This window comes from Pipra filicauda, unplaced genomic scaffold (assembly GCF_003945595.2).
Source record: "Pipra filicauda isolate LSUMZ 115617 unplaced genomic scaffold, ASM394559v2 scaffold2_size9829703_pilon, whole genome shotgun sequence".
In the NCBI taxonomy this organism is placed as follows: Eukaryota; Metazoa; Chordata; class Aves; order Passeriformes; family Pipridae; genus Pipra; species Pipra filicauda.
The window spans coordinates 3433215-3449800 of NW_024104421.1; positions in this window are offsets into that span (position 1 = coordinate 3433215).

Sequence of the window (16586 nt, forward strand, 5' to 3'; positions counted from 1 at the left end):
AAAAAGTGATCCCTTCAGCTCACATGTCAATGCCCAGCAGCAAACACGGGAAGGAAGGACAATGACAGGCTTACACTTGAGTGTTGGTCTAAGCCTGTAGGGGAAGGTGGGGGAGGCATTAGAAACCTGCATGCACCAGGCAGGCTCTGAAGGGACAGAGAGATGAAGGTGAGTGCAAAGGAGAGAGATACCTTGTGTGCCCTTTGTATGTGTGTGCCCGAGGCTGTGTGGACACAAAAGCCCAAACAAAGGGCAATAGGAAAGAGCCCCTCACACATAGGCAGAGGAGGAAGCATCCATGCAAAAGACAGCCTGCACATGCAGGTGATGTGGAGTACAGCAGATTACACTGGAAACGTGCAGGTGCACACAAGGAATGCGATGCACAAGCAACCCAAGTTTTTGGCTAGGAAGAAACTGAAGCAAGAACAAAAGTGCTGGTACATATGTGTGGAACAGCTCTGGAAAGCACCACAATCCCAAAGATGAACAGGTGAGTATGTGGGTGCAGGCAGCAGGGAATTAAGAGGAAGATGAAAGTTGGATAGAGAGACTGACAGAGACATTCACCTGATGGCAGAGGAAAACTACCAAAACCATGAGGCAACCAAGTGTATGACAGCACACAAAAATACGTTTGGGGAAGTTATTTTACCCCTATCACTAAGGGAAGTATTGCACTGTAATTCCCAGAAAAAAACCCCCAAGTTTCATAAAACAGCGTGTTTGTTACAGACATAACTGGGATGCTTGTGCCTTGGTACGGTGAAACCGGGAACACCATTACTACTCATCTGTGTTTCCATGTGCACAAGCACCCTTTCCCACTCCACATGCCATGGCCCGTGCCACACCACAGGCACGTGAGAGAGGACAGTGTGGGCTGGGGGCTTGGGTGCTCTCTGGAAAGCAGCTGTGCTCACGCTCAGGGAAAGGGTCCTCATCCGAGAGTAACATCCCTGTGCCCCAAGTAACGTCCATCTTACTGGAGTAACATCTGCTTTGCTGAACTCATGTCAGTCATGCCTGAGGAATATCTGTTTCACCAGCACAGTGTCTGCCACCCCAGAGGAGCATCCCTCGCACCCCAGCAACATCCCTCCTGCCGGAGGGTGACCTCTCACGCCCCGGCAGCGTCTGTCCTGTCACAGCAGGTCTCTCCCACCGCAGCAACTCCACCAAGGCCACCCCGGGGCCACCCCGCAGCCGGCCGTATTCCAGCGCTCCGGTCGCCCCTCCGCTGCTCCGTGTGGCGGGAGGGCTCACCCGGGGCCCCCCCGACAGCCCCTGCCCGCGGTCGGGGCCGTCCGCCGTGGGGGCTCCGCGCAGCCCGGACCGCCCGATCCCCGCGCCCCCCGCAGCCCCTGCCCTGCCCCGTCCCGACCGGCGGCCGTGACGGGCCGGGGGCGCCTCCGGGCCGCGCCGCCCGGGGTCGGCGGCGAAACGCTGCCGTGTCTCCCGCGCTGCGAGAACTGAGAGACCCCCGGCACTGCCCGCGCTGCCTCCCGCCCCTTCGGGCCGCGCCGCCCGGCGGAAGCGTCCGGCCCCGGGACGAGACGAGCGCGGGGGTCCGCACCGCCCGGCGCGGAAAAACACCTCCCGCCCCCCGGCCTCCTCCTCCTCCTCCTCCCGCCGCCGCCCTCCCGCCACCGCGGGCCGGGGCCGCCTCCTACCTGCATCTCCCGGGCGCCGCGTCCCCGGGCGGCGGCGGCAGGTGAGCGGGAGGGCGCGGCGGGCGCGGGGCTCCGCGGCGTCGCGGCGTCCGGAGACCGCGAGGGGACGCACCTGCCCCGGGGGCCGCCGCCCCGGGCCGAGCCCCCCGCCGGCTGCGAGAGGGGAGCGGGGGGAGGCTGCCGGCGCTGCCCTCCCCGTCGCCGCGGCGGCGCTGGGCTCCGCGAACGGCGGCACCGAGGGCGACCTCCCGGCCGAAGTTGGCGGCGGCGGCGAGTGCCGGGCCCGGGAGGTGCCGGCGGATCCCGGGGGCTCCGGCCGCCTCCGCCCCGCCTCCCCCCGCCCCGCGCCCGCCCCCCGCGCCCTGCGCCCGCCCCGCCGCGGGCACCGCCGCCGCCGCCGGGATGGGGCTCGCTGGAGGGGGCGAGGCGGCCCGGGGATGGGGCGGGCGGGGGGCTGGCCCGGGGGCGAGCTGCGGACCCGCTGCCGTCGGGGGGGCCCGTGCCGGCGAGCGGAGAGGGCGACGGGGAAGGAACGCTGCCGTCTCGTACGCTGAAGGCGACCGGGCTGGCTCCCTCCCTCCGGCCCCTGCAGCCCTCCGGTCCCTGCCGCCCCGGCAGCGCAGCCCCCCCAGGGACACTCAGTCACTCGTGGGTCGCTCCCAGCGCATCCCTGCGATGCTCCCTCCCTGGCTGCCCGGCCCCACCGGCTCTAAGTGTCCAGCCCGCTCCAACCGCCCCGAGCTGCCGACAGCTCCGTGCCCTTTCCTTCTCGTTGTGAGGGCGCCACGGGCACCCTGCTCATGTGGCTTCTGCCCCGGGGGCCAACGTGCTGGGAGCCAAAACCCCTCCGGTACGGGCAGCGCGGTTCCTGGCTCCCGCCAGCGGAGGGATTTTGACCCGGTGACCTACTGCTTCATCCGAGCAGCGATTTTTGGCGTCTGTCTCCCATGCGTGTGGGGGGCCGGGTTGCAATGAAGGTGTGAATGAGGTAAAGCCTGGTTCAGGGATGCTGTTAAAATAGGCTGGCAAAGTTTGGCAGAGGAGAAAGTGCGTGAAGCTCTTGATGGGGCTGGCTCTCAACGAGCACATCCATCCCTTGCCTGCAACACCAGGAATCACACTGGAGGATCTCCCCCACCCCTCTTCCCATAAAACTTCACAGATTCACAGCCAGACCCTGTTCTCACTTTTCCTGGCAGAAGTAGGGAGTAGCTGCACAGGCATTAGCAGGATCACTGCAAATTTATGTTGGTGTAACTAAAAGCGGTGCCTAGCCCCCAGGATTGCTGGGCATCTCAGTACATGGAGACAGGATTTACATGTCTGGCCTCTGAGTTTGGTGACAGCTCTGCAGCAGCCAACAAAGCCAGAAGTTACACTTGTTGTGTCCAGATCCCCATCTCCGGGCCCCACACTGTCAGGCATCCAAAATCCCTCTGCAGCAGGAGCTGCAGAGCCTCACATGTGGTGCAAAGAGCACCTTGCTGCTCTTACACCTAAACAGACCTCACATATAAGGATCCGAACAGAATTACATGAGGAAAGCGTTTGCCCCCCTGGAATACCTCAAATTTGTACTGGCTTGGGACACAGTGCAGCTTGAGGCACAAACCCCTACATGAGCACCTTGTTTCAAACAGCTCTAAGCATCCCTTTGGGTTCGGAGTGGAAGAAATACTCCCGTGAGCACTTTTAGAGGAGCAGCTACGTGTTTGAATACAGGCTACACACTACGAGTAATTGAAGGAGCCTTAATTTATGGCCAACTGCAACAGTGTTTCCCATCACTGTAGTCATTAATGATACTTTCTTTTAATGAGGATAGGAGATAGAGGAGGTACAGCTGGAGGTAAATAGTAACCCACTGTTTGTGGCAGGAAATAAGGAGCCATTGTCCTCAGTGCTATATAACTAGAAAGATAATAGTTGGTACAGCAAATACCAACTAATTAGAGGGCAAAGGAAGTCTTGAAATTGCAGCTGGCTGCAGGACATTTTAGGTGCCAGCTTTTTTGCTCCAAGGTAAAGCCTGTTTACCATATGGGCTCTTGTTCTCTTGCTTGTCTGTCAAACTTGCACCTTAAGGCTGCAGAGGGGAGGAGCAAGGTGCCTCTTTGGGGACCCAGAAGACAGCAGGGTCCCCTCCTGGGGACCTGGAGGTGTGGAGTGTCACAGAACTGAGACTTGGTAACAAATTACTTGATCTGTTGAGTAACACACTTTTCCACTTTGGGTGCCGTGAGGCACAGCTGGCCACAGCAAGTCATTAGGCCAGAGATTCTCATTGGTCCTTACAGGAATCCTCCTGGGGCTGGCACTGCTTCACACCTCGAGATGGTGTCCGACATCAGGGTTAGAGGGAGCAGAAGGGGAAGGCAGATGCACTGTAGGACCACCAGTGGAGACAGATGGGCAGGACTGGATACGTGTGCTCCCTAAAACCTCCAGCTATGAGCCATGGGGATTATTCAAAAAAGATACCAGATGATTGAAAGACCATGCTGGCTTCAGCATAGTCCATGAGGAAGATGGGATTTCCTGCAGCTTTAATCCATCCTTGATGTCTCCACTCCTTCTTTGGTGGGAAAAGAAGAGCTATTGGGAGGTACATATGTGTGTGTCAGGTGGTGCTGGGTGCCCGGGAGAGCAGGAAGGAGGGCTGGGGTTGTGCGCCTCAAAAACTGGGTGAGGGTGGTTCCCTGGCTTACTGCTTGAAGAGCTGGAGAGGAGGTGAGACATCTTCAGCCAGCAGTAACGAGGCGCATGGCCCATCTCAGAGGTGTGTGTCTCACAAGGGGGAAGACCTGGCACTGCTGCCAGTGCCGAGGACAGAAAACCACAGAATGAGTTGGTCATGGTGTTGGCGTGGGTGGGTGACAACAGGAGGCCACCTACTGCTTTACCTCACTTTGCCCTCTCTGCTGAACTGTCTTTGGTGTTTTTCTTCTTTTTTGGAAGGAAAAAAGTTGGTTGCCTGCTTTTCTTCTAGTTTTCCCTGTAAGATTGCTTTATCCTCCACCAAAACACCGCCCTATGAATGTCATTCCATAGTTTTTGTCCGTTGAAGCTGTTCCTCCATCTACAGAGCAGGGCAGATGAGAAAAGGGCACTTGTATCCCGCCAGGAGTGATCCTTACTAGGTATCGGGAAGGAGGGGCAACAGCTGCCAGTAGGAGGGGCTCCTGTCTAGTCTCAGCTGCCGAAGGTGTTGTCCATATGTTCTTCAGAAGATGTCCCAGTATGATTAAGTCTCACTGATTTAATAATGAGCAGTCCCCTCAACTGGAGCTGGGCAGGATGTGGACTCTGGTCCATGACCAGAATCTCGGATGTGACTAGTATTGGGGGCAGACACTGTCACAGCACACCCAAGGAAGATGTTACTTCTGATCAATTGCAAGAGGTAGCTTAACCCATGCAGCGCCCTGGACAACACAAGCTGTTTTACTTCATCTCACTGAAACATTCCTATGGCTCCAGGTGTCCTCATGCTACTCTTTCTTTCCTACTACAGTAATGGATGTTGTGTCTCTCACCTCCCTGGTCTCTGCTACTGGGGAGCAGGAAGAGGGTGGGGAAGTGCTCAAACTGTTTGAGGTGTGGAAATACTCAGCTCACTTTGCAGAGGAGAAGGGCAATTTAAAATGTATGAGGAATAGAAGCCCCTCTCAGTTAAGGGCACGACCCTGCAGAATATATTCAGAAACAGGAGACCTCATCACTAGAAACTCTGCCATGTGGCTCCAACTCTTCTTAGAGTAGATGTAGCCCAGTCTAGCATTTCTATGGTGCTCATAAGCTCTGATATCTTGTGGAGTTTCTTCCATCCCTGTTGCATCTGCACAATAAGGTTCCCCCTGGTCAGCTGGTCCTGTGTCCTCTCTGCACGCAGGGCAGAGCCAAGGCAGAGGTGATACCTATTCTGTGACAGCTTTCAAGAAGGAGTACTCACTATGCTTCTTTCATTGAGGTGGACTTTCTTTTGTCCTTTAATTACCACTTGCCCCACACTCCTGTGGTGGGATTACTAGCAGTAGCAGAAGCAAGCCAAAAGGAGTGAATTTGTGAGGAACAAGACACATTTCCAGCAGTGAGATTGTTATGAGTCAAGGTGGAATTCATGGAATAAAAATCTGGAAATGAGGAAAAAAAATAATCTTGAGCTCCTGCCAAAGGAGGGCTCATTCCAGACAAGCTACCTGATCTGACCTGCCTTGCAGGTGTGAAAACCTTCATTGACCCACCCCCACATTCTCTACCTGCCCCTGCAAACACCAAAGGAAACCACCGCCTTATTCCCAGCCGCTGCCCTCGTGGGAAGCAGCCAGTTTCCTTGAGGCATAAAGCTCATGACCTGAGAATTTGTGGCACTCCACAAAAGGAAATATAGGCTAAACTTCTGAAACATTTTCTAATGTTGACGTCTTTCAAGCGGTAGAATCGTCTCCCCAGGGACACGTGGATGCTCCGCTCCTTGAGTCAGGGAGACAGGACTGGACAATGCAGAGGGAGACGTTGGGAACCTCACTGCTCCGGTCCCGGGGAGAGACAACGAGGAGGGGAGAGGAAATAAATTAGATGACTTGAATCATTTCCAGCTCTAATTGCTATGATTTTGCAGTAGTTTTCCCAGCCCCAAGTATAACATTAACCATCGAAGCACGATTTCACCCACGGTCAATTAAACCAGGATTCATCTGGCCTGACATCACCAAGTAAAATGCATCCTGGATTCAGGGACACCCTGCTGAGAAGAGACAGGAGCCAGATAGGGGCTCCACGGGGTGGGCAGCAGTTGCTGCCTTTGGAGGTGGACATCTCCAAGCACGCTCTTGCCCTCTGCCAGCTCAGGGCACAGAGGGCGGTGCAGCAATTGTAGGATGTGCAAAAGCCTTTCCTCACCTCAGTGATGCACTGGTAGGGTCGCTGGGACTGATCTCCCCATCTGGATGGTGCTGCTGGCTGGGGGGGCTGCTCCAGAGGTCAGATGGAGACAGCCTGCAATGCTGGCTGATGTGTGCAGCCCTGCCAGAGGCAGGATACCTCTTCACATGCAGTGGTTACACGTTACCCTCTGTCTGGTTTGCCTCTGCCCTCCTGGTCCTCCAAAATGCGGATCTGGGAAGCCCACAAGGGATTCAGTGACTGGAGCTGCATTCCTGAATGTCGAGGTCCACGGGGTAGAGGGGGGATCATAGTACGGCTCTCCTATGGCAGATCTCCTACGGCTGCAGCCCTCCTCCTTGCGACTCCTTTCTCTTTCTCCACAGTCCTTGAACAAAGGAGTGAGCCGAGCCATTTACTAGGTTTAGAACAGCAAGAAACCAAATAATGAGAAACCCTTGTGAAGACACAAGGATTGAAAGGACGCAGCAGTAACCAGGCTGACCCGGCGGCTGCGGTGGGGTGAAACCCTGGCTTGCCTGGCTCCACGTAACGTGGTAGCGGGGCTGGGGAGAGCACGCAGAGTTCATGCCTCCTCATTTAGCGCTTTAATCATTAGACAGGCACTCCCGGCAGCGGGCTCTGTGGGCTGAGCAGGTTAAACTGTAACTGCCCCCCTCGGCGGCCCCCCACCAGGAACCCCTGCTCGTGTGACCAGGGCAGGACCAGCCTCCCACAGGAGTCCCACCAGCCCTCGCTGCTGGCTGGCAGGGATTGCAGGGACAGCCCCAAACACAGGCCGCTGTGGGGGTAGCTGCCTCGCATCCCAGCAATGGCGTGGGTATGGACCAACCTGTTGGATTTTGTCGCATGGAGCTGGGAGAGCTCCCCTATCCCTCCATCCCATGGACAGATAAGCATCACCTGGCCCCATGGCACTGCTGGGCAAGGGGGACACGAGATGCACCTGGGGCCAGCCCAGGGTCCTAAGCCCTGTGCCTTGCCACTGCTAGTGGCCATGGCTGTGTGGTTCAGGGAGGTGCAGGGCCATGGCCATAGCCAGACAATGAGGTAATCTGCCCCTGACTCCCCTCCTCTCAGACCAAGTCTCTTGGTCTCTTCTACTTGGCTTAAACCCCAAGGCGAAGAGTTGTACATCCTTTCCAAAATTTTTATCGGCATGAATTATGACAACTCTGGATATTCTTATTGTCCATTCGATCCTGTTCTAAAGCCTTAATTCTTGGCCTCCCCTGCTTCCTGTGGTAACGAGCTCCACAGAGTAACTAAACACAGTCTGTGATAGCAACCACGTGATGGGCTTCACCAGGGCCAGCAGCACTTGGGTGTGCAGGCCCAGTGCCTTTGTGTGTGTGTGTGTTTGTGTGCAGGGTGGGGTGCACGACAGGCGACAGTGCACCCCTGCCCACTGGCAACCCCAGGGCACAGCCAGGCTGGGGCACTGATGCCACAGTGCTGGAGCTGTGTCAGAGGGGTCCCCTCAATGCCTGACTGTCAGGGAATGATGAAACCCAAATTCCTGCCCCCCACGGTCCAAAGGGGATGGTCGCCCTGCCAGCCCTCTCCCTCTGGATTAGTGGAGTGATGCTGAAGTCCCACAAACCTGTCAAGAAGATGTCTCCGAAAGTGCACACAAGGCCCTAACTGGGATCTGTCAGAGACAGAGGAGCCCCAGCATCCCCTTCTCCTGTGGCTGCTCAGGGGGTACTGGTGTGGAAGTGCCCCTCCATGCTGTGCTGCAGCAGAGCCCCTTCCCCAGGCTGGCACCAGAGGAATCCTAGCCAATGCTAAGACTTCACCCCATTCCACTATACGTATCCTAATTTATTAATGTAATCTCTCATCTACTTTTTCCTTCCTTGCTTTCCTTTCTTCCTTCCTTCCTCCCTCCCTGCCTCCCTCCCTCCCATCCTTCCTTCCTTTCTTCATCTTTTCTCTCTCCCCCCCCTCTTTCTGATCATCTCCCTTTGTAATTTCTTTCTTCACTTGCTCAAACATTCTTACATAATTTCTTTCTTCGAAAGGAAGACAGGCTGGATCTAGCACTGCTGAGGTGAAAGGGCATTATTCTCCTGATAACCACTGGGATTTACACTGCACAGCAACTTCAGCTAAAAGAGGAAACAAACAATTCCAGTGTTACATCCAGCTTTCCCGTGGACCATGCAGACGGGTGGGTTCATGCCAGTGGGAAGAGGCAGAGGATGGACGAAGAGGGTTGAGCCTCCTCTCCCCTGCCTGGCCCCACAGGCACCACTGCAGGTGGGCATGAAGGGCAGAGCCCCCCAAACCCCAAACCCGAGGTGAGAACCTCTCCCTGGGCTTGCTCGGTGCCTCCCCGCGTCACTGCTGGCTTGGGCACTCCCGGCTGCAGGGCCAGCCCGACGCCCTGCTGGGGACACACAGGTGACGCAGCTGCCTGCTGGGGCGGGTGGCACACGCTCTGTGGCCTGGCAGGCAGCAAGGGAAGGAAATGAAATGTGCTGAGACGCCAAGCCGGGAGGGTGCGACCAGTGCCGCCCTGTCACCAGTGCCACCAGTGCCACCAGTGCCACCAGTGCCACCCTGCCACCTGGGAGCTGAGGCAGGGGGCAGAGGTTGGATGGGGTTGGGAACATCACTGCACAGAGCAGGAGGGTGGGACAGAGATGCTGGGTCTGGAGGGAGGCAAAGGGAGGATTAGGGCAGCACGCAGGGAGAGTTATATATATGATACAATGTATGTCTGCCAGGCATGTGATTGCTGGTGCCACTGCCTGGACGCAGACACTGTCCTGGTAGGGATGTCACACCGACTGGGGACGGTCACTATTTACAGCTAGTGAAGCCACAGCACATTTCCTGCTTTTATTTCTGAGTCCCACAAATCTCAAGGACAAGCTGAAGAGTGTCAGCGAGGCTCTGCAGCTCCTGGCTGTGCTGCTCGCACGTCCTCCTGCAAACCAACCTGATGACAATAAAGCCTTTGTATGAAAACCACCGTGTTTCATAGGCTCCAATGTGCCCTTTGATGACAAATGCCTTTGCTTAATAGTCTTGCCTTTACTGTGTGAGCTAGAGGAACACAAATACACTGTGGCTTCTAAACAAATATATATATATAGCACTGGTAATATATGGGCTTACACAAACATCAGCATTAAAACAAAGTGGGCAGAGATGGAAAGTATAATAACCAAAGCACCAGTGCAGTCACAGGATACAAAGAGGGAAGAGACCACGTGGCAATATATGGTTTTCTTCTAAGGCACTCGGATGTTGTGTTGAATTGGTGCTCTGCCACCAAACAAAGGAATGCACACGGATACTGATGCTCCCACAGCACAAGCAGCCCTTGGCACACTTCAAAGTCTTGTTCATGGAAAAAGTGTGTGTGTGTCTGTATGTATCCACATATGCAAGAAACTAAAGACATATAAAGCAATGAGTTCTAGCTTAGAATCCTGTCGTGTACTCTTGCATAGGTAAAATTAAAGACATAAGAGTTCCCCCATATAATTTAAGTGTAACTGTGTATGTGTTCTGTATTTTCTGTGGTTGACATCCTTAAGTGATGACTCTGAATTTCAGCTTGAGACACTGATTTTCCAGGATGTGCAGAGCACCTACCTGCTAACACTACTTGTGGCATGTGAAGTTATGCCAAATCACTAAATGCTTCAACACATCCTGGGATTGTAATTATACACACCTGCAAAAACCAAAGAAAAACTCCCTAAAAAACCCAAAGCAAAAAACTCCCCAAAACCAAAAACCCACAAAAACTGAAGACACTATGATTCATGCCCCAAAAAGAATTTGCTCACTCTGGGAGGCATTTTTTGCAGATTTCATTCTTGTTTCTGAGCCTTTAGTGTTCACTGAAGCTACATTTTTCTATATTTCCCTCCAGCAATGGGAGCTGGAATTCTTTTTTTTTCTTTTTTGTAAATGTAGATGAGGACCTTCTTTCCATCACAGGGCTTCAGGGGCCGTGTTTGGAAGAAAAAAAATGTCATGGAAGATTGTAACGTTGTGTTCGACAGCTTTCAAGATATGGCTTGTATATAATCCCTTTTATAGTGGCATGAATAACATTGGGCACAGGGATATCTGGAGAGCAAACGAGCTTTTCTGTGGTGCAGCGTGCCCAGATCTGCCTCTTGTGGTTCTTAGTGAGGAGATCAAATTGGGCTTTGGGGGAGACCAGGTCATCCATCGTGCATGAGTTATGGGAACCTTCCCAAGCACGTGGCACCTAAACCTCTAGGTGTCAGTACTCCTTTTAGAGGTCTGAACTGCAGCTGGTAGATGCTGACAGAGCTCTACTGAAGGCAAGGAAGGAGCTGGCCTTTCGCATCATCTTTGGCTGTTTTGCTCTGTGTATTTTCTTTCATTTCCTCGGCTCTTCCTTGTTGAGAAGGTGTTAGTTAATGGAGTTGGTGCTACAGTGATGATGTACTTCAAGGCACCCGGACAGCAGGGGTCAGGTCAGGTTTGGCTCCAAGCTGGGCAAGAAGTGATGGCCGTGTCACTGTTCCCAAATGATCCATGACACCCTCGCTGCACAGCGCCAGGCGGCAACACACCCCACAGCAGCACAGCCCAAAGGCCTCTGTCCTGTCTGAACTTGCCCAGATATCATCGTAAGATTGCACAACTAACGAGGAGCATAAGTGATACTGTTGTGCTGAACAAGCCCTCTTACCAGAAAAACAAACCCAGGGAAAGTTGGCGTCATCGTCTCCAACCCCTGTCACTCTTCAGCTGTAAGCAAAGGCAGAGGAAAGCTCTGGGTCAGCGTTAGGCCGGGTGACTTCGCTGCATGGATCTAAGACTGGTTTCCCTGTGAAGTCATGCTCCAGTCTGTCACTGCACGCGAAGGAAGCCTCTGGGTCATCCGTGGTAATATTTGTCTGCAGCTCTATAGATAGCTTTGATCTGCTCTTCTGACAGATGAGCATAAACAACTGTGTTACTGCTCTTGTTTTCAGGAGTCATCACTTCATTAACAAAGGGGTCAAATTAAAGCCTCCAACCATAAGGGCGAGGAGCAGCCTTTCACTGCCACCTCAAAATCATTGTGTCTGGCTTGGGCTACTGGGATAGACTGTAATGGCTGCCACTGATCCTTACAGTGCACGGAGATGAGGTTCACCACATCTCCAACATCCACCATTTGGCAAAGTGTTTGTTCCTGCAGCTCAGTGCGAAGCCAGCAGTCGCTGCCTCTCCGTGGCACACCAGGCTCGTGGGCTGGGTGAGCATCCAAACCCCTCCTCAGGTCCAGGAGGAACCATGGGTCAGAAACAGCGAGTGGGTGTTTGGAGACATTAATCCCCGCCTGCCACCCCAGGGACAGCTGTGGAGATGGATTCCCAATGGAAACTGTGAACTTGCGTTATATTTTGCTGACAAATCCCAGTTTTGTCATTTCCTCAGGGTTCCCCCAGGATCTAGTAAAGGATCTGTTTTGAATTCAAGGTGTTGTGTGGCTGCCAAACTAGGAGGAGAGGATCCTTCAGAGGGCACTGGTAGGAAGCACAATCTGTGGTATGCAATATCATTGCAGCAATGGAGGATTTTGAATGCACAAGGGGAAAGAGTTTATTTTATTTTCTTTATCTGTCCTCAAGACAGTGTCTCACATTTCTCATATCACTGGGGCAGGAAAAATAAGCACCTTACAATATTGTATTAGAAATGGTCACAAAGGAGTTCGCAGGAGATAGAGTGGATTGAGCACTTAATTCCCACCATCTCCTCTTGAAGGACCAGCAGCACCATGTGCTTTGGGGGAGCAGTTCCTGTGTTTGCCACTCCTGTTAGATAACTGAGGGCTGTCCACAGTAACCAGAAACCCCCTCATTTGTAACAGTTTTGAATTAAAAAATAAAGAAAACAAAAATGGGTGCTGCTTTCTGAGACACACAGAAAGTTGACAGTTCTGAAAAATTGGGCACTACTGCCTTAAAGCATTTTGCTGGTTTGTCATCTGAAGAGACAATGAGAGCCATGGAGTTACTACTGCTTAACAGAGTGCTGCAAGTTAGCTGAGCCTTGGCAATTGGCAGGATGCATGCCCTTAGCCCAACACAAATCTAAGTCAAGTGTCAGCTGATCGGTAGCTGCCAGCTACCATTGTCCTCTCCTTCCTTGCTGAGTAGCAGAAAGACCTTGCCATAGTCATACATCATCCTCAGTGGAGATTCTTGGTTTTCCATACAATACACTGTTGTAGAGCCCCCTCCTATGCAGACAATCAAGATACCAGCATGAATTCCCACTTATTCTAGTTCACTTTACATCTCTGGAGCCCCAAGAGTCTGTAAAAATGCGAGTATTCACCGTGGTAAAGAGGCATCTTGGGAACGGAGCCAAGCTCTGCACGAACCCATTAATAGTTTGGTTACTACTTCAGCTGCATTCTGCTAAAAACTGTTTAAACAAAAAATAAATAAAAAAAAAGTAAGGAGGATATCCTGTACAAGCATCATTCTGCTGGATTTATGCACAGGAGAGTAGCTCCCCAAATAAACTCCTTGACAGAGTCAAAATTATAGAGCAGAGGTCACTCAGCACTGTGTCAGATCGGGAGAGAGAGCAGCAGTGGAGACACCCATTGCTGGTACTGTACTACCAACAGCTGAACCTCCTTGCCTTTGGTGGGTGTCATGAGCATACAGAATTCCCTGGCTGCTCCTGCCTTGCTACTGCTGAGCTCTGGCTTCCTCTGAAAACAACCTTACACAGTCACCACTTGGTTTGGGAAAACACACCTGAAGCCAAAATATGCTACTTTAGAGCAATGAAAGATATCAGCAAAACTGGCAACAGTTCAAAATATCCTTAGAAGGTGCTTTCTCAAACTTAAATGACTACCACCACCCCCACCCCCCTCACAGTAACTACCAATGCTAAATTAATTAAATCATACACAAATGGCATGTACTGCTGATTGAAGTCACATTGGGACAAAAAAAATGAGATGTGGAAATCAAACTTACCTCCTTCTGCACTTTGCACTCAGTCTTCAAATCCAATGTGCAGGTATTACACATCCTCTAAGCCACTCAGTACCTGATGTAGCATCTTGAAGCTCTTTGCAACTGCAGCCTATGAATGTGTGCAAACATGTGCCCCTTCTGTGACATGTCAGTCAGTCCAGCTGTCAGACAGTCTCAATTATTTTATACAGGACTTCGTGAAAGATTTGTGTTGCTGCCAGGAATGACCTGGCTGAGAAAGTCAATGTGTTTTGTAGATGATAAGGCAGAACAGAGGAAGAACATCGCTACCTCCATTTTAATGTCAAACCAATCTCCCTCTAAGTCTTTGAATTCCTAACAAACCTCATACAGTCTACGGTGTCTGATCATAGTTAATGTTCAGCTACGTGGCTGAAGAAACAGAACTCTTCTTTGCTAGGTGAAGATTTTGATTATCAAACCCTTTAGAAATAAGTAGGGGCAGCTGAAGCTCAAAGATGTATCACACAGGGAAGTGCCTGTGTGCCCAGGGAGCAAGAGGACAAATGGGAGCAGCCTTCTTGATATCTAAGCTGTCACTAAGGCGAGGGACAGTTTAAAGAACCACAGTAATGAGAGGCTTGTGACAGAGAACTGGTGGTCTTGGAAGAAGGATGGATGGCAGCTAGCCTTTATGCAATTATTGATTTGAAGAAATCAATTCATCCCGCACACTTAATGAAGGAAAGATCTGGCAAAAAAATAGTTACATAAATACATCACTGAAAATTGCATCATGGACACATTAGGCAGGAAGTCATGAAGATTTTCTAATTTCCAGACCTTTGGCATTGCAAGCTTAGTACTCTTGAAACATGGTTTCCAGTGTGCAGCTATATATATTTATATATTATCACACAGATGGGCACAGACACACAGAGATACATGTACACATGCACTTCAGTACATTGGGCTACAAGATGATACACTGTTTAAAGCTAAAAACAGTTTCTATGCATTACATGAGAGGTTAAGAGCGTTCATATATATTCCAAGACTTGTGGTTCCCCAAAATGGTGTGCCCTTACAGAAAATGAAGGGTTTATTCAAGCTGAACAAAAATCTTTCTAGGAGGGGTTTTGAGCTACAGCAGCCACCCATCCTTTTTAACAATACATAAAGAAACCAAATATTTATTAACTTGCCTTGTCACAAGGTTTGTGTCCATAGACATTCCTGGAGCTGAATTCCCACTGAAGTAAGTGACAACTTCACACAAATGGGCTGCGGTACCTGGGCCTAAATATTTAACTTCTTAGTCATTCTTCTAGAACAGTTTTAATGTTTGCAGTTGCAAACACTGGGAAAAGCTACTGCTCATGTACTTAAAACCAGATGGATTTAAAGCCCACACCCAGAGAATCACTTGCTGTAACCCCACAGCTACACCCAAGCTGGTCCCAGCTGTTCCACCTACGTTTTATAATACATCAGCAGGATATTCAGAAATAAGGTCCACCAGCACAAGGTGTACGGCTCTGTTTGCTTGATAAGCAGATAACTTTATGAGGGTTTTTTAAGACAGTAAAGAAAGAGGACTTTGGCCATTTGCCCAAGATTTCTAAACATCCTGAAGCCCAGTGAGAAGAGTGGCTACTTGATACCTCCAAGTCCCAGTCTAAAGGTCATTAGTCCTATACAGATCATTAGCACAGGCAATTAGTTTGTAACTACTGTTTTGGGTAATCTTTGGCACAGCTGATGCACCCCTATAGCATCAAGCCACAGACACAGGAGGCATCTGTGCAGCACCAGTGCAGCAGATCCTGTCAGAAATAGGAGATCCTAAATATGCTGCTCTTCCCGGTGGATTGCTGATGTGGTTTCAGCTGAGTTTCTCTGACTGGCGTAATTTAGAAAAGCAGGTTTTCCAAAGTCATCCTGACTAGAGTACTGCAGAAGGTCCATGTTTAATCAGGAGCCTGGGTAACACAGGGCTCAGCACACCCCTAGGAACTTATCTGCAAAGGAAAACATTTTAAATTTCTGTGTGCTTGATCCCAGGGCTGACCATTCGCAGTTTCCACTGCTGCCTTGCCTGTTCTGTGTCACAGTAGCTGCAGTCAACACAGACAATTCTGTTCAGATGCCTTGTGTTTTACTGCACAATGCATAAAATGTAACCTGATAACGCACAAAAGGGATTTGGCATCTTCTCTTTTTAGTGTGAACACTGTTATTGTTATGGGCCATCCAAAATGTGAGTCAGCCTCGGGGATACGGCACTGCAACACAGCAAGAGCCAGCGTGGGCTGCAGCAGCTCAGCTCAGCTCAGCTCTCCTGCAGATGTGCTGCTCTCCCTCCCTGTAGATGTGCTGTCCCTGGCAGTGACTGTGACTCTTGCCCTTTCACTCGTCCTCCTCTTCCAAAAGGACAAGTCACTCAGAAACGGCATTTGTGCCATTTTCAGACTGACAGATACCTTTTCCTACAGTAATTGGTTAAATTTATGTGGCATGTGGTTTCATTCAGTTGATCTGGACTGTGCTGCAAAAGCCAGGCACACCCTGGCCTGACAGGAATCATGAATCCCCTCCTCAGCCAAAGAGGCTCGAGAGAACATAAACCAGACTGGGAACCAAAAGGCCGATGGACTCTTCCTTAAGCTCCCGAGACCCTTAATCCCCATGTATCCTTTTCCACACATGCCTGATTGAAGCCCAAGTGATTGAAATCCAACAAGCAGAGGGAAAGGAACGTCCAGGCACTGAAATCAGGACGCCTGTTCCCGTTACACATGTAGTCACTTGCACTGAAACAAGAAGTCAGGATCTTAAGAGCCTCTGAAATGACAAATCTACAGAATGCAGGAGAGAAACGGCCAGCAAGAAAGCGCAGAGAAAAACTGGCTGCACAGACAGACAAAAGGAGAAAGAAACTGAGAGGTTTTGAGAGAAATTGGTTAGAAAGTGTCCCAACTTGGGGAGGTCTGCTGTGTCAGGGCTTCAGGATAGCTGCGGAGAATCTGGTGGAGTGTGTTTAGCATGGACATTGTTCTAC